At 43.9% G+C, this 19,343-nt stretch overlaps 1 protein-coding gene across 28 annotated transcripts in view; it reads right to left on the reverse strand.

The window, feature by feature from the left end:
• The window catches only part of MICAL3 (microtubule associated monooxygenase, calponin and LIM domain containing 3), a 218,928-nt gene that overhangs the window by 155,813 nt on the left and 43,772 nt on the right, over positions 1-19,343 (reverse strand). The window contains exon 2 of one of the 28 annotated variants that reach the window (XM_072799686.1): positions 3,260-3,387. The exons of the other annotated variants lie outside the window; for them this stretch is intronic. The gene's annotated coding sequence lies outside the window, so the exon portion shown is untranslated. The remainder of the gene's footprint in view (positions 1-3,259; positions 3,388-19,343) is intronic. 28 annotated transcript variants of the gene reach the window in all.

Consider the following 19,343-nt stretch of genomic DNA (forward strand, 5'->3'; position numbering starts at 1 on the left):
CAAACAGTGAAACATAACCTGGCAGCATTGATCTCAGGCATCAGCCCTAAGGTCTCCAAGGTCTTCAAGCCTCTGCTCCAACAAAGTAAATGCACAATAGCTGGACAGGTCTCAGGCTGATCTACCAGATGCTCCTGCTGCTGGTCACTGAATGACAAATTAGTTTGCAATCTGACAAGCCCATACTCCCCTTCCCTGGGCAGAAGTATAAAGAGCTTTAGGGGGAAGACGTTCCCACTGTATTGCCACAATCTTGTTGACTTTCTATTTTTGAGAGCTTCCAAGACAGTTACTTAGGCCAGCAGTCTGCTTTGTGCATATGTCCATAAAAGCATGACTACCAGGTGGCAGAGGGGGACATGGAATGGGCACAGTGCTCCAAGACAGCAGTGTGCTCCCTTTGTCAAGCTCTTGCTCCTCCCATGTCCTCACACATCTGCTGAATAGCATTTAATACCAGGCACACCTCCTTGGGAGGAGTGTTCTTGGGGAAAGCAAATACACAGACAGGGCCTTGTTTCTCAGGGGCTCATGGCCCATCCTGGAAATCATGAAACCATACAAGAGAGGGTAGATATGACATAACTCTTAAGAAAGTCATCTCTATTTTATCCCTATGATAAAACAGAAGATATCTCAAAAATTAACAAGAATCCAATGAAATCACTTACTCCCCCAGGTCACACACAGATAGCAAGTGATAAAGTTGGGAGAATTCACTGTTGAAAGTTGTCTGATTCCAATGCCCATTATGCCCCTTCCATAAATGATGCTTCATTTGGTGGATTCAAATTTGTGCCCTCTCTCCCTTTTTTTTCTTCTTTAGCAGTAAATTTTTATGGGTATGCATGTCAAATCTCTCATATGATCCTTACATTCTCTGACAAATTTTTAAATAAATGATGACTGCCAGTCAATCTAAAGATATTGATTAGTGACTACTCTGTGCCCAGTTTGCATCAAGTACTGCAAAGAGATAATAAATAAGCTTGTAAAGGGGAGGAAGAAATACTGAAACAGTTAACTGATAATAAAAGATGATAAATAAATACAATATGAGAACTATAAGCAAATGCTTCTATATGCACACACAAATTCCCTGGGAATTCTGTGACAATGCAGACTTAAATTTAGTAGGTCTTAGTAGCGGCCTGAGATGCTGCATTTCTAACAGGCTCCTGGGTAATGCCCACACTGCTGACCAACAGGGAGCTAAAGTACTTCAAAGGTCTACCTGGGCTAGGTTGCTCTAGAAAAGGTAAAGAAGTGAATCCGAAACTGGCCTGAGAATAAGATCAAGGTGGGGAATAACTTTAGTTTTTTAATCTTTTTTTAAAAATATTTTATTTATTTATTTTACAGAGAGAGAGAGAGAGAACCGCAGGCAGAGGGAGAAGGAGAAGCAGACACCCCACTGAGGAAGGAGCCCGATGTGGAGCTCCATCCCAGGACCCTGGGATTATAACCTGAGCCGAAGGCAGATGCTTAACTGACTGAGCCACCCATGCGCCCCTTGTTTGTTGATCTAATAAAGGGTAACACCAAGATAAATATCTTAGAGAAGGCAGCCCCAACTACTCAGCTATTTGGTGATGCTCAGAAGTTCAGAGCCATGAACTTTGGCACACACCCAGCCACTAGCCAATGAATGTTTCATGAAACATTTTTAAATACTCACTATCCCATAATGAACAGGAAAGGAAATCCCACTGTCAGCCCCACCCTATGTTGGCCTCCTAACACAGATCTCCCAAGAGAAGGGCCAGAATAGTGGCCTCTCCAACTGTGCCATCTGGTGATGTGGCCCAACTTCCTGGCTGGGTCATTTCCTCTGCTGTTGCAGACAAAGTGGCACTGCCTTTTCCCAATGAGTTCCTCAGCAAACAGAAAGAAATGCCTAGGTGCAAGGAAAGGTCATACAGTGTGCACACTATGCTTGTGAAGATGCAGCACCGCAGGGGAGCACAGTATTCAGAATTAGAAACAGGGATTTGAATCAGGGTTCTGTCATTTACTAAGCTATGTTACCTCTCTAAATCCATCTTCACACTCACAAAATGGAAATTTTTATGCAGATTTTCTACTGTGCAGGGAGTTGGGACCCCAATCCTGACCCCAATCACTGTTGAAGCATCAACTACACAGGACTTTTGAGGAACCGAATGACCGCTAAAGGTTGCCATGAAGTCAAACATCTCTCTGTTATGGGATAATAAGAGAGCAATCTAATAATTCACTTGCAGAGAATCAATATTTTAACATTTTCTAAAGGAGCCCTACAGAAGTCAAATCACTTAGAACTCAATTTGCATTATCTGACATATGAAAACCCAAAGTGGAATTGATCGGAAGGATGGCAGGAAGATTCTAGTACTGACTCAGTGGCTCATTAGATCATACAACCTTGGATACAACACTTGTTTAGGCCAGGATTCAGATTCTTTTCTGTAAAAAGACAGGACTGTACTAGCTAGGTGGTTAAAGCTTTTGTTAGCGGCCAGTTTCTGACACCTATCCAGAACAGGTAAAAGGCTCTCTGACTGAAATGGGGTATGTGGCCCCTAGCCACCCCAATACCCCACTCATCTCTTTCCGGACTCTCAACAATCTTGTATTTTCATTTCCTGTGGCACCACCAAGGAAACCCCAGAACACAGATTATAAACCTCTGGAGTAAAGGACCAGCTCTGATGCACAAAGGCAGCATGCCACCTCTTCAAATATCCTATCCCACTCCACTCTCCCAGACTTTTAAAATGTGCTACAATTTTGGAGATGAGGAGGCAGAACTAAGCCAACTTGGGTGCGTTTTGGGGGAATGAGGAGTGGGAACAGGATGAGGGAGAAATCAAATATAATGGAATGACTCAACAACCAATCACACTGCAAAAAAAATCTGAACTTCTATGATTGTTATAAAGGTAAGGGAGCTATGGAAAGAAGTCCACATCCAAGCTAGCATGTCCTCGAGAGGGTTGTGGAACATGATCCAGACAAAGCACCTGACCTTACAGGACGTATCTGTGTGTAAAATCCTACACAGAACATGGAGCTGTGGGGCCCAAGAGACCTAACTTCAAATCCAACTCTGTCCTTTCCCTTTCCATGTGACGTTGGAGGAGTTTCTTAACCTCTTTTGGTTTCCTTTTCTGCCCCCCACCCCCCCCCGCAAAAAAAAAGAGGCAACACCTACCTTAGGGGAAGGCTATAATATGTGAAGTGCCTCTTAAAGTACCTGACACTAGTAATTAATACTCACTGAAGGCTGGAGATGACAATGTGATGATGACGATGATGGTGGGGATTCAGGCTTCCATCCCTAACATCAATAATTTTTTTTCTTTCAATTCAGAATTATTTCATTACAAAAGAGTGTTCCTAGTAGAACTGTAAAACATAAAATATTATTATCCAAATTATTTATAGACTGTATGGAGAGAGCTCATGTTTATGACCAAATAGCTGATGCCTGGCACTGCTACGATAAAAACCATGGCTTTAGTATCCTGTGTTTGGCCTTGCCCCATTGCCAAACTACCTGTGCATGATGAGCCAGCTAGCCACAACCTACTCTCTCTTCCTGGATTTACATTCCAACTTGCCCACTTGGATGATATTCAGTGCACTGAGGACAGCAACATCAATGTGCTCCTATTTCTAGGGAGCCCCTCCATGGTCTCTTGTGGCTTTACTGTGGAATGGCCATTGTGGTCACTACAGTCCCCAAACTTGCTTCGGGTATGAGTGTCCCAAAGCCCCCACCTGCTACAGCCTATGCCCCAGTCTTCAGATACCAATTTTGAGACTGGATCTCGGTCAGATCTTAATGATTTTAGAGAGACCAGGGAAAGGATAGAGCATTATTTTAATTTCTAGGAAGCTTTTTTTCTGAGGGGATACGCCAGAATTCATTTGTAACTTCTAGAGACAGGAAAAGAGAGACAACTGACTTTCTTCAAGGTCCTCTTAGCAGACTGTAGCCAGGGCAATCCCAGCTCAGGCCCTGAGATGTCTCCCAGGGCCCATTTTCTACCCAGCTGGATCCAAATGGACAGTCTGCAGAGGAATTTGGGAGTGTCACTGCTGCATATGCCTACCATCAGAAAATTGACGGCAACATCAAATTTGAAATTATTCACTTAACAGATCTCATGAACACAAGATGAATATACTTATTCCAAGACCCTAACTGCATTCTTCTTGGTGTAAATTAATCTTCTGACATATTCCCTCCTCTTTCCTCTGAATCAATAGGAAGTCATCTATCTCCAGGTCCTGAATCTGATCTTAAGGTAGACAAAAAATATTCAGCTAGCCTTCTCTTATATCCATAAGGCCTGAAGCAGATGTGGGGGGCGGGGGGAGAGGGGAGATGAAACCGACCAGCTAAAATAAATTGAACACAAGAACCTCTCTGAGACCAACCCGAAGGGCAGCTCATAGCAAGATCTGACATGATCACTGATTTCTTGACTTTTACTCTTCGCCACCTCAAAAACAACTTCTGGGGGTGGGGGGAGGGAAGCCAAAGAACTCTATCTATATATGTTAGGAGTATCCTTCCCTGGGAAAGAAAGGAAATGATTGGACAGGCAAGGCCAGATCCCAGGTATGGGTAAACTCTTGAGCAGTCCCAGGCCTCCCATAAGAGCTATATCTTACTGCCCCAATGATAGGCTTTGACAATAGGTGGAGGTGGGAATGGGAATCAATATCCCAGTATCTAGAACAGGAAACCCCTTGTTCTAGTATTTGAGAAAAAGAAGAGTCATTTAAGGAACACCCTGAGGTGGGGAGGGAATGTGTTATTTATAGAGACTATGGGGATGGAAAGACAGAACACAGGAAACTGCTTGTGAAAGAAGGTGAGAGGGGATCCCTGGGTGGCTGAGCGGTTTAGCGCCTGCCTTCGGCCAGGGCGTGATCCTGGAGTCCTGGGATCTATTCCCACATTGAGCCCCCTGCATGGAGCCTGCTTCTCCCTCTGCCTGTGTTTCACCTCTCTCTCTATGTGTCTCTCATGAATAAATAAATAAAATCTTAAAAAAAAAAAAAAAAAAAAAAAGAAAAGAAAAATGGTGAGAAACTACCCCCTGCTGTTACAGAAGCTCCACCAGAGCAAGGACTGTTACCTGTTTAGGTCACTGCTATTCTCTCTAGCACCTAGAACAGTGAACAGAATGAGTACTCAAATACTTGTTAAATGAATGAAAGAAAAAGGGAGAAGCAGATATCTGATATGGCTAAGGGCACAGGCTTTGAATCAAACAGAATGAGACTGAAATCCTGGTCCCGCTACTTATTAGCTATGTGACTAATCAAGTCACTCAAGCTTTCTCAAACTCAATTATATCATAGGATTCTTGCTAAGGATTTAATGACAATGCCTTTAGCTACTTAGAATGACTAGCATACAGTAAGTGCTCAATAAATGGTGGCTATTAGCTATCATCATCTTCTCTCCCTGTCCCATTCCTCAAAATCCCCATTCTGAGACAGAAAAGAGAGGCAGGCACCATAAAAAATTCAAGGATCAGACTGGGGTGGCAGTCCTTTCCATCCCAACCCTAACCTAAGCCATACGTGCGTCTGCCCCCTGACCCTTTGTTCCTGTGAAATCCATACCCATTCATCCACCTCTCTACAGACAGACTTCTGTCTGTCCTACTCAAAATGGGACATAAATATCAGCAAGTATTGGAGGAATTAACAGTGACTTGCTCACCCAAGGCAGATCCAGCACTGAAACAAGCTGTGTGTGTGGCAGGAGAAACAGCACCTAAAAAGGCTGCCAGCTGAAAACCAGTTAAGGTCTAAGAGTCAAGACACGTCTCCTACACTCGAAGTTAGTCCCACCTACTATCATCCCATAATATACCTGTTTAATTCTTACAAATTAACACTTTCTCAAGCTGCTGCTGGGAGCAACATTTTCTAAGATGAATCCCACATTTTCCTTGACAACTCCATTTGGTATGTATCTCAATGCGTCAGTGACAATTTCTGGACAATTTCCAGCCGGGGTAGGAGGTGGAAATAGATCTCAAGCCCAAAAACTGCTGAAGATTTGAACTGGAAAATATCCAAGAGATCTCAACTCACTCAATGAGCTGAATATAGGATCCAGGTTTCCTGAGAATTTCGGAATTTCAGATTTCTAGCCACACACAAAAATCCTAGAATCATTAAACAGCATTTGTGACTATGTGTATACAAAGGGAGAAAGTGAGCAGGAAGGGCCCTTGAGAGTATGTCCTCTGTAATCCCCGACCTCTTAAGGAGATGCAGCTGCAGAAGAGAAGTTGCAGGGAGGACACACAAACGTACACGCCACTTCCTCATAATCACTCGTTGGCTTCATCCGCACGATCAGAGGTGCTGTGTGCTCACCGAGCTAGCGCCTAATCCCCTGAGGTCCTCTGATGGTCAGCCAAACAATGAAGCTAAAGAAGGTTTCACATCAAGATCACAACTTTTAAACCAAACAGGATTCAGCGAGGACAGGAAGAACCTAGAGACGCAAGAAAAGCCAGCTCCCAAGGGTGCCCAGGCTTGTACTGCTACCACTGCTACTAACCAAGCAGTCACCCACAGAAATACTCACAGTCTCTCACCCACTGGGCTTCCAACTGACTCGTGCAATGACATTATTACTCAGCTAAGAAGAGAGATGCAAGGATAGACTCTGGAGAAAGGATCACTATGTACTGATATGTTCAGCTCCTCTACATGTCCTTGGCACACAGGGCAGAAAGAAATTAGACAACTAACTAGAGCAAAGATTTCTTTCTTAATAACAGAACTCCAGGGGCGCCTGGGCTGGTTAAGGGTCTGCCTTTGACTCAAGTCATGATCCCGGGTCGAGATAGAGCCCCACACTGGGCTCCCTTTCTCAGCATGGAGTCCCTCTCCTGCTGACCCTCCCTCCTGCCTGTGCCCTCTCTGGCGCTCTCTCCCTCTCCTTCTCTCTAATGAATAAATAAAAAATCTTTTAAAAAATAACAGAACTCCAATTTTAGTAGCAATGTTACAAAAATCACATTTCCTAGCCTTCCTTAAAGCCAGCTATGACCACGTTTTCTAAGTGTTGGCTAATGAGATACAAGCAGAAGTGTGTGAGCCTTCCAGAAAGACTCCTTAAAGGTGTCTCATATGGGAGAGCAACTTCTCTTTCTCCATTTCTTCCCTTCCCAACCAGAAATATGATGGTTGGAGCTCCAGCAGTCATGTTTGACCACGAGGTAACCTAAACAGTGGAAATCATGCACCAGGAGAGCAGAACTTCCATCATCCTAGCCAAAGTCCTGATGTCCATGGAACTGGCCATTGCTGGCTGTGGGCTTCCCACCTCCAGGCTTCTTTTACATAATGGAGAAAATCATCTTCATGTTTAAGCCCCATTTATCAATTCCCAACTGAAGCTAATCCTGATACCACTGCCCTTAATAGAAGCCTTTTACTTACTAAAGGAAGCTCTGTAGGAAATAAGATGGTACAGACTCCACCTAGCAGCTTATCAATTGGTGCCTGCTTACAAAAAAACAAAAAAACAAAAAACAAACCAGCTTTGGCTGCAGTTTCTATAAGTAGTAAATAAAGCCCTGCAACTAAAAAGAGCAGAACGTCTTCTGGGAAGTTAAGAAGAAGAAAGATTCATCCCCAACAAACTAAATATCCCATATTATCCATAACTGCAATCTCAGGAGAAGCTGATTTAGTCAGGTGCCATGATCTGATCTCTTCAGTGAACTCTAGATGATATAAAACTAGACTTTCCTCACCAATTAAAACAATGCAAACCCCATTACAATTAATTTCTATCAGTTTTAGGCCAGCTTATCTTCTCCTATTATCTCCTATAGAAAAGCCCTACCAATCCAAATCTCAGTGAATTTCTAAACCTTTAGTTCATTAATTCACCAAGACTCACCCTTACTATGGTTCACTCCTCAGGCCATACTGTTAATTGTACTATGCTCCCCCAAATGTAAATGCCTAATAGAGACTCAGTTGAATGAATACTCTCTCTAGCACTGATGATGGTAACAAATGGCTGGAGGCAGTTACAGAAGAAAGAAAGGGAAAGTGGAGCTACAGCTCAGCTCTATCCTCTTTCCAAAGATGTCCCTTAGCCAGCCTGTGATGCCATCATTTTCTCCTATTAAAGCTGAAACAGATGTGCTTCTCTACCCCAAAAGCCAAAGGTAATCCTCAATAGGTGAAACTGAACTGTCCATCTATAAATAGATGACACCACCACCACGATGCAGCCAGCAGGATCAGAACTGGCCATAAGACGGGGGCTTATGTGGTGGTAGCCCCAGCCCTAGGGCCTGTTTTACACGAAGGTATAGTGCTACATGCAGCTGGCAGCAATGGTTTACAATGACTGCCTACTGTTTGGAGAAGGGGGGAGGGGGTTTTTGCTAGTAAAATATTAGGTAGCTTAAGGAGGAGACAATATTCCCCCTGGTAGAGACGTGATCCTTCTAGGACAGAAAAACAAAGATAAATAAAGAAGAAAAAAAATTGGAAAGGGTACAGAAAAAAAAAAAAAGATTAACTGGATAGAAGACAGACCTTATAAGGGAAGGTTGAAGGAATTGGACTCATTTGGCACGAAGATGAAAAACCTCATGATACCTACCATGCTTTCAAGATCCAGCAGTATTCCGGTGTCTACAAGTATACAAGTGTGTGCAAAAGAGCATTTAATATTTGTTGACAGGTCAGCAGAGGGAAGCTGAAAATTCTCACTGAGCCTTGTGGGAAAGGTGAAAAGCAGGTGTACACAGAGGACAGAAAGGTTTTAGCCATCCTCGCCTTCTGAGTTGACAGTCTGTGTCACTCTCCCATGCCTGCTCCCTCCCCCAGCTTGGCTGCTTTCTTCCTTAGCCCCACAGAAGTTTATTTATCTCTCCTTCACTATTACTTTCACTACACTGTTGTCACTTCACTATTTGCTCCTCACTAGGCAGTGAGTTCAATGGGGGAGGGGAGCAAAGTTCATGTCTTACTCCTGTGTGTATATGTGTGTGTACATACATACATGGGTGGGGGCCCCAAAACATGATTCCTAGTACACAGTGGATGCAGAAGAACCAAACGAAGCCACCAAATATGTTCCCTCCCTGCACGCTGGCACTGGGGATACAACAGTGAACGAAATAAAAATTCCCACCCTGGTGGAGCTCTCCTTCCACAGGGTGACAGACAACATGCAAGCAAAGCCTGACGTACTAAAGGGAAATATGCACTATGGGGAAAAAACAAAGCATGGAAGGAGGCAAGGAAGTGCTAGGGGTGGGGTGGGGGGAGATGGCACTGTTAACCAGGATGGTCTGGGAAGCCTGTGAGGAAAGTGAGAGCAGAGAAAAGAACTAAAGGAGCAAGTCATGGATTAGGGGGTGGGGGAGCCCAGTGGCAAGAGGGCAGCACCGGGGGTCATGATGTAAAAGGGACATTCAGGCTGCATGGAAACTTGCAGGCCACTGTGAGGGCTTCAGCTTTTCCTGGGGTGACACTGCAGAGGTGCCGGGGAGGGGGGTGAACTACTGCAGAGGTACGGGGTGAGAGGTGGGGGAAACACTGTAGGGGTGCAGAGGGGGGAGGAAGCACTGCAGAGGTGCTAGGGTTGGGGGGGGGGAACCACTGCAGGGGTGTCAGCAAAGAAGAATGATGAGAGTGCAGCCTAGATTTTCAGCGGACATACCCAGGGGTAAAAAGCAGGAGACAGGGATAGTCGTTTGAAGGTTACTGCAAAAATCCTGGGGATAGGCAGTGGTGGCCGGGCCTGAAGAAGAATCAGTGAAGGTTGTAGTTCAATTCTCAGTCAAAACAGGAAAGTGGAGTTGACAGGACTTGCTATCAGGTAATACTCAAGGTGTGAGAATAAGAGAAGGTAGTCCAAAGAGTTTGGGCTTGAGGAGCTAAAAAGATAAATGACGAACAAACTAACAAAAGGACCAACGTATAAACATCCCTCCTTTTGGGTCCTACTAGAGACAGAGTAGGTGAAATAATCCCTCAGCCATCTCGACTCGCCATGCAGGAGTCTACCCCTGAGGAAGACGGTCACCTAGCAGAGGTCCTCTCCCATGCCCCAGATGTGACCACCAGGGCATTCGTTTCCAGATCCAACCTCTCACCCCAACTTTGCCTCCTGTACTCTCAGCCCTAGGACCCTCCCCTAGGTGGAGGGGCACATGGAGTCACACCTGCACAATCTGCTCCTGGAGCTCCTTATCAATCCTGACCAGGCCCACAACAGCTCAGTAGAGCTCCTGATAAAGCAGAAGCCCATATTCTAGTCTCAGCACATACAAAAACAACTGCCAGAGTTTCTTCCCCAGACTTTGTGCTACTTGAGGAGGCAGTATTTCCAACGTGGCAGACAGTGGTATATATGGACTTGAGGGTGGAGGTAGGAGGAACAGGAGATAGGAAACCCACTCTCAGGCTGTGCCTGCCCTCAGCCATTCCAGAGCACCTCCGGCTCAAAGGAAGGCCTCTCAGTGCCACATCACACCTGTGGCCACCCCTAATACCACTACATCACCCATCTAGAGCTACTCCTTATCTCTACCCCTTTATCCTTCCAAGGAGCAAAAGAGTTCTTTGCATTTCTGTGACATTCATCTTTAAAAACATATTGTTTGGGAAAAAAATAATAAAAAAATAAAAACATAATGTCTGGGGTTTCTTTTTGTAGCCAAATCCATACAAGCCATGTCCTGAATATTCAGCCTGAAACAGACGAGTCATAAAGAAAAAAGAATTGAAAATGGGGCAAAGGTAGGAAAGTGCTCCTTACAGATTATTTCCTAGGCCAACGACTATCAAAGTGGTAAGTTTAAGTGTTTGCTGACTGCTCACAATGTGACCACCGTATGCTAGCTGATGAAATAAGTATGACAAGACAGTATCTCTACCCTCCAGAAGCTTACAATCCAGTCAGCAGGGAAAAACCAACACATATATCACATTAAACCAACAAACATTTCTTAAAACTGTCTGGCTAAGTTAAGTTATCAGGATAAGGATGGTTATGATTCAGGAAGGCTGGGAAGAGAAGGCCCTTCCGGTACAGAGAAGGCACAGACAGGATTAGAAGCAGGACTTAGCAGAACACATGTAGGAGACGGGGAGGAGGGTAGGAAGTTCCCTGTGAGCTTTCAAAGCCAGGTTAAGAGAGCTAATGGGGGCCATAAGAGGAGCAGCCCAGTGGTCAAGCACAATGGCCTGGTCACAGACAGGAGGGTGGTAAGAAGCAAGATGGAACTGCAGCCAAGCAATGTCTAGGATGCCAGAGCAATCATTTGGGCATGGAATGAAAGGGAACTGGATCAGAACTGCAGCAGTGGGAACCAAAATTTTAAAAGGGAAAGCCACTTAACAAACACTGAGAACTAATTATTCAGATGTAGTTTTAGGTGCTGGGGATAGGCAGTTTCCAAAGACATTTGAAGGAAGAAATAACAAAGCAGATTAGATATAGAGGTTATAAAAACCAACTGCTGACTTTATTTATCATCTGCATCCTGTTCAAAGGCGGGAAGGCTGACAAATACTTCTATACTTCAGTCAATGCCTTAACTTTACCTACAAATTTCTTAGACATGGAATGTTTAAAGGAAGACTCTGTTAGTCTTCTGTGCATGAAATGGGATGATGACCATCTCCACCCTTTCACAGCAATTATTCTGTGCTGCTGTTTTACATAAATATGGAGGAAAAGACCTGAAAATTCCTATTTCCCAAACAGTAAAACAGGACAGTTGTTAACATTTGATGGGCCTATTTTCCCCATCCTTTACTTCATTGTGGCCAAACAGCATCTTCCCTCTGTGGGAACCTGAGCAGATGAAGACAGTCGGCTGGAGCTTGAAGGGTACCTATGACTCCCCTGGCACTAAGGAAAACTTTTCACTCACCTGATCACCGTCCCCGCTCCTTGAACCTCAGGAGTCCCCACAAACCTGGCAAGCTGCACTCTGTTGAAGACATGGCAACAGGCACTGATGGGGCCATCTCCCATCCCATCCTAACCCACATTCAAATAAAATGCCACACATACAATTATCAGTCTTTCAAGGTAAAATGCTCCTAGCTTCAGACAAGTAGCCACCCTCTAAGTAACCAGCTGAGGGTCAAATAGGTACAAGGTCCTAGGGACATTTTTTTAAAGTAGGGTCTATGCCCAGTGTGGAGCCCAATGCAAGGCTTGAACTCACGACCCAGAGATTAAGACCTGGGCTGAGACAAATTGAGTCATCCAGGCACCCCAGTCCCAGGGACATTTTTAAAGATGTTATCCCCATCTTCATTGTATTTATAATACATGGCAAAATCTGAGCCCCTCACAGATTTTTTAATGCAATAGCAATAACAACCAAGATAGTAATAGACTTTCTTCTAAGTCTTCACCAAAAGCAGATGGAGATCGGTTTGCATTTAACCCCAATCTACAGGACATAAATGAAGTTTATTCAAAATGGTATTATTATTGGAGTTGGAATTCTATGTTCTAACAAGAATGAGGGAAGGAGCCAGTCACTACCCAAACATCAACCTCTCCTCCTCAGAGTCAGGGCAAATCCAAGAAAGGCAAAGCTGGAGGCAAAACTTGTTGTTATCATTCTGTCATTCTGTGTTCCTCAGCACCCAGCCCTCCCTCCAATAGGCTGTCCTCCCATCATATCCTTCTGATTGCATTTTTATCTTGCACAGTTGAGGCCAAGTACACACAGCCCAGTCTTTTGGCCATTTACAAAGTAACTGCCAAACGAGGGCTCTGCTCCATGTAAGATAGCACTGTCGATGCCAGAGGCTCCCAAATGATGTCTACTTTTGTTTGATCATCTGCCCATATGGCTAATGTGTGCATTTGGGTTCTGTTCACCATCTCAGTACATGGCACATATCCATGCACTTTACCAACTATAATGGGGGAGGGGGGTGTTGAAGGGATTAGTGCTACAATGTTCTAAACCTACATGAGATTAAAGTCTTAAAACCAAACTCATGCACCTCTGCCAGCTGTCACCTACCTCAACACTGTAGTAGTCTTCACTAGAACACTACAGACAACAGGTTCTGTGGGTAGGGAATTTGTCCACAAATAAACTGTCCCTTTAAAGATTTGTAATAATTTAAAAGCAGCTGGTTTCTGGTATGAACCAGTCCTCAGAAAACAACTCTCACTTCATCTACAAAGGACAAGGTCCAACAATTTGAGTTTTGGGTATTTAAAAAAAATAGGAGGGGGGAAGAATTGCTCCACACAGATACAGTCAAGACTCAGATACAATCGCTGGTTTAAGAACAAGACATTGGGCTCTTTTAAGCAGCAGACAGAAGGCACTGGCCTTGGCTGCTGACTGTAACTGCACTGCTAAAGCTAAATGAGCCAGTCTAGGTCTGGGACAAGGGGAAGGGAAATATTCCTAAACAAAACATCGTAGCTAAAAGGTCAGAAAGCAGACCCAGAACTCTCCATGGGAGTCCTGGTGCCCCTCAGTCCCAGGACAGATACAGCAGGGCTGGGCAGCTGCCTCTCCTCACAGAGGTAGGGAGATCTGGGGCAGAGAGAGAATGGTGTGGCCAAAGGAGATCCAGGCACTCTCCTCTCTCCTGTTCCTTCTCCCCTCTTTTTATTTAAAAGAAGAAAGGAAATATTTCTGTATCTGAGAAAAGCTGTGATTGCAAGAGTCCTTCTCATCAGAAAACAATGACTGACTTTGTAAAGGATTTCAGTAATACCTCAAATCTCCAAAAGATCCTGAAATTGGGGGAAGTTGAGTATAATTTTAGTGCTTAAGAGAAGCACTGAAGGCACATAATGATTCCACGGAGTTTAATTAGAGGAAGTTTTTTTACCATGTATCTTAAAGGCTTTATTCTTCAGTTTCTTGCCTTAAAGAAAGTACCTACTCCATACTGACTACCGTGGTGCTCGTGATGATTATGATGATACTACTAATGATAGTAACTATACCTTTATTAATCACATGTGCCAGCATTGCTTAAGAGCCTATTGACACTGACCTGTCTTTCCTCATTTAATTCTCATTGTGAAGTATGTACAATTACCAGCCTGATTTTATAGATAACGAAAGGGAGACACAGAGAGGTTAAGTAATTTGCCCAAAGTCACACAGTAAGTTGATATAGTTGGCACTTGATCTCCGAAAGTCTGGAGCCGATAGACTAAACAGCCTCTCTATTTATATTTGTTAGCATCTTGATCCTAGAATAACTCTTAGTTGTCCCTATTACCTGCAAATCACAGATGGGGGGCCCGGGGAACAGAACAAAGAAAGGATAATTTGTCTAGCTGGTGAGCTCCAGGGCCAGCAGTCAAATCCAAGTCTCTGACCTCCACATTCAGTACTTTCTCACTTTACCACACTCCAGGGTGGTTTAGTCAACCAACACAAGACCTCTGTACAGATGACCATTCCTGGGACCAGGAGAGGGGACACTAGGTCCCAGGGCACCCAGGGAACGAAGCAGCAAGGAATGAGAACTAGATGAGGGAGTGAAGGCAGCAATTGTTGTGCATGAAGAATCTGCCATCTACTGCTAACCTCACGGTTCTAAACCAAAACATTTATCCTGTCATGTCCTGCTTGAAAATCACACAGATTTGCTGGCTCTCATTCCCCAGTCTCCTCTCCCATTTCCCTGACATCCCATTCCCTGACGCCCTCTGTCCTCTGGTCCCCAACACCTCCCCCAGTGGCTGAGAGCATCTTTCTCAGGCCTGGGCTCCCGTGGCCTGCCCCAACACAGCCTTCTACCACGTTCAGACCCCAGCAGAAGACAGCTTCTCTGGACGGCATTTCCTGAGTCCCTCCGCCTCTGAGTTCCTTCACTGTTCTAGACAATTTAATACTTACTCATAAGCAAGCAGTATAGTTTGCCATTGTTTCTGTTTCCCCAGTGGAAAATCCCTTAAGGGAACAACCACCCCGGATCCTCAGAAGGTGCATGCTAGAAGGCCTCCCCTCCACAGCACAGGATTGACAGTCAGGGTGAAACTGGATCTGGACAGCCACACACTCAGCTATCTAACTCTGGGATCAGTCATTTGTAAAACAGATAGAAACAGTACCTATCATAGGGTGTTTCTACGAAGTAGATGAGAGAATGCATTTCTAAGGTATTTTCCACAATGCCTGACAAAATGCTCCACAAATAATTATGTAAGTGATAATGTATCTGCCCACAACCTCACCAAATGCTTGTGGAATGTGCAGATGGAGCTCAACAAGTAGTTGCAATGCAGTGATGGGGAATTACGAGAGGTTAGGGATTATTTATAAAAACTGGACAAAGGAAGAAAAGCAAGAAAGAGCTCAAGAAAATAAAACATTAGAGTGAGATAGGTAGTAGAACAGGGAAAATAAGATCTAAGGATTAAATCAAGCCTGTAAACATTTCCTGGGCACGGACTATGTGTAAGTGCTTCAAGGGACACAGTCCCATCCTCACGGGGCTTACCATCTAGCTAAGCAGTGAAGGCAACACATCAAATAACTAAAAACACACAAAAGTACATAAATGCCAAGTGGATAGGATAGCCAGTAGTTCCCAGTTTTGGGAGGCATGATGACTCCTTTTTTACCATCAACTACCATTGCTGTCGATATCTGATATAGGCTATTCCTTATAACCTGATTGAAAAAAATGCCTAACAATAAAAAAAAACTACCATGAAACACCTACTATGAATTCAACATTTTCCAATGGATTTACATGTTGTTAATCACAACAGCATCTACATACTACCAAAAAAAAAAAAAAAAAGAATATATATGTCCAAGATGGCATAAGCTCAAGTCACTAACACACACTAACGGTCACTGCCTACACCATGAGGGTTACTGGCATAGACTCCATGTCACTGGCATGACAACAGTTCAGAAGCAAGGTAGTTTGGACTGCACACTGCTAATAGATTCAGTTCAATAAACACATCACTAACTTAACTATAATAAACATATAACTATGATAATGAAAAACAATGCTTGTAAAAATTGGTACACAGATCCAAGCAAATTTCATAGAAGGAAAGACAAATTGGAGGAGATCCTGAAGGATGAGTAAAGTGAAGATAGCCAGAGAAAAAGGAAAAAGAAGGAACATGAGAAAATGAACATGATGAACAAAGGAGATACAGCAGCAAATCAAAGTGGTGAAGCCTGCCTTCCTGGGAATGGTGGCAGGGTAAGGGGAGGAAAGAACAGTAACCTTGGCACAAAGTTTTAGATTCACACTACCGAAGGGACGAAGGGACATGGCTTCTCCAAAGATGAGTAATACAGATGCCAGAGGCGACTGTGGAAAGGGCACAGGCTTTAGAATCCCACAGATCTGGACTTGAATCTGGGATCCACTGGTTTCTACACCCTGGGATAGTCAAGGCTTCCTCAGCCTATATTTCTCTGCTGCAGAGATCCTATACTATTTAACTCCTAAGGGATACAATGATTTTGAGTGAGTCTCAAGTAGGCAACCACTCTCAAGTGCCTAGGACAGTGCCCAACACAGAGCAGAGAACTCAATGATCACCATGACTACTCAAAACCCACAAGGTAACCTTCAAGGTAAGGCAGGTTCCATGCCGGCCCACCATTTCTCAAATAGATTTGACCATAAAACAGTTTCACATTAAAATTTACAAAAGAATATGAAAGGATCTCAGGACAAAGTATTAGATGTACTTAGATTAGCATGGGACAACAAATTTAAGTGCTAGTGATCCAAACCATGAATTCAACAACAATTTTGGATAAAGTTGTATTCTATTAATCACAAATCAAAAAGTCTCATGGATAAAGTGACTGTAACTGTTGTAAAAAATGATCAGTGTTTAAAACTTTATAATCAAAATCCTCATCCCTACAAAAAAAGTAAGTAAAATCCAATCATCTTATTAAGAACATGTTTTAATTTTCTCCAGAATACTTAACAGTCTATGCAACAGTTTAGGAAGCACTGCCTCAAAGGGGGTAGAGTGGGGTGTCTTCACAGAGGACAAGATAAAAAACAGAAACAAGAAAAATACAATAAATAAAACCTTCTCCTACATTTTTGTGAATCCTGCTAAATTATATGGTACCTCTTCCCACCATCTCCAATTTAAGAACTATTAAAGCACCTATTGTGTGCCAGGAACATAATAGGCATTAGGCAAAAGGACTTCATGGGGGGGGGGGCACAGGAAGAGGCAGTGAGGGGGAATTGATCAAATTTGGATTTTTAAAAAAATATATGTATGAGTGGGGGGGCACCTGGGTGCCTGCTCAACAGTCAGTTGAGCATCCAACTCTTGATCTCAGCTCGGGTCTCGATCCTAAGGCTGTGAATTCGGGTCCCACATTGGGCTCCATGCTGGGCATGGAGGGAGGAAGTGAGGGAGGAAAGAAAGAAAAGAAAGAAAAGAAAGGAAAGAAAGAAAGAAAAAATATGTGTATGAGAGGGGTGCCTGGCTGGCCCAGTTGGTGGAGTGTATGACTCTTAATCTCAGGGTCATGAGTTCAAGTCCCACATTGGGTATAGAGATAACTTAATACACATACACATAATACTGAAATCTGATGCTTTTAAAGAAGTGAAAACTAAAGCTTAAAAACAAAAGACAGGGATCCCTGGGTGGCGCAGTGGTTTAGCGCCTGCCTTTGGCCCAGGGCGCGATCCTGGAGACCCGGGATTGAATCCCACATCGGGCTCCCGGTGCATGGAGCCTGCTTCTCCCTCTGCCTGTGTCTCTGCCTCTCTCTCTCTCTCTCTGTGTGACTATCATAAATAAATAAAAATTAAAAAAAAAAAAAAAGACAATCTGCTACTGCAATAAAAGGGACTCAGTTCTCACTGCAGAAACTTCTTTATCTGACTTCCAAAGGGAGCCCTGCCTGGTGGGAACTGGGATGAAGAATGGAGAACCCCAGGGTATGGGCTCTGTGGCTGGTTCACTGCTAACTGAAGGATGGACTGGAAGACAGGTTGAGAACTTGGTACCCACTCCCAACTTGTATTCAGCAACACAAGAGGCCTCGCTAATGAAGGAGAACCAGTCTCCCCTCTTCTTGCCTGGCTGAGAAAGTAGGTGTCAGAGGCAGCAGAAAACTGCATGTAGGACTGAAGGCTGGCAGAGGCAGAGCCACCCATCTGAAGGAACCAAAGACTGTCAAAGCGCTCACTCAGACCGCTGCCACTCCCACACACCAAGGACAGTTGCCTCAGGTGTTTATCCACAGTCTGTGCCCCCATGCCAGGAGGGGGGCTGGGAAAGATGATCCAGTTGCTTTCCGTATGTTAATCCTGGCAGCCTAAGCAGCAGCAGAAGGCAAACCGGGGGCAGAGAAGTGGGCCAAAGGAAAGTCTGATTAATAATCATACTCTGAGTTTACAGAGCACATCTTTCTTCCCTGAAGAACTTGAATTGCTTTGGAGACATTACTTCACTAGACTCTTCAGGTTCTTTTTTTTTTTTTTTAATTTTTTTTAAAGATTTTATTTATTTATTCATGAGAGACAGAGAGAGGCAGAGACACAGGCAGAGGGAGAAGCAGGCTCCATGAAGGGAGCCTGACGTGGGACTCGATCCCGGGTCTCTAGGATCAGGCCCCCTGGGCTGAAGGTGGTGCTAAACCGCTGAGCCACCCGGGCTGCCCAGGTTCTTTATTTAAACATTTTCATAGGCAAGTCATAGGCAGTATTCAGTACATGGGAAAGTTCAGATATTAAATCCACCCTAACAGATTAGGAAAAGCACACATACCCACACCAATTTGCCCCAGGGAAACCTGAAGAAATGGGACTATAGCCATGCCTTCTCCTAGCTGTTCTGGCAGGGACCAAGGGCTGCTTCTCAAATACGGTTCTGAGAACTCAGAAAAAAGTGAGCATCCCAAAGGTCCCAAAATAAGTGTCTAGAATTCCATAGAATAGAGAATAGAATATTCTCTGACTTACTCCCCTCATAGTATAGAGCAAATAGAGAGCCAAAGTGGCCTGAAATTATTTGTTAGACAAGCCAAAAAGGGAGGGAGGGAAGACGAGACAAAAGGAAAAGGAAAGAAAAAAAGCACATGTATTTTGCCTGGATCAAAGAAGTTTCCATTTTTATCTCAAGAGAGGGACACTGGGTGGGTCTGTAAGGCCTGTCTATTGCAAACAAACCAAAACCAGAGAACTACAGGATAAATCATCACTCATTTTTTTTTCCCTTTCTTATCCCTAAAAAAAAAAAAAAAAAAAAAAAAAACACATACATTTCTATAATACTAAATACCAGACACTGCACTGGGTCTGATCGAGTACAGAATGTAAACAGA

This window comes from Canis lupus, chromosome 25 (assembly GCF_048164855.1).
Source record: "Canis lupus baileyi chromosome 25, mCanLup2.hap1, whole genome shotgun sequence".
NCBI lineage: Eukaryota > Metazoa > Chordata > Mammalia > Carnivora > Canidae > Canis > Canis lupus.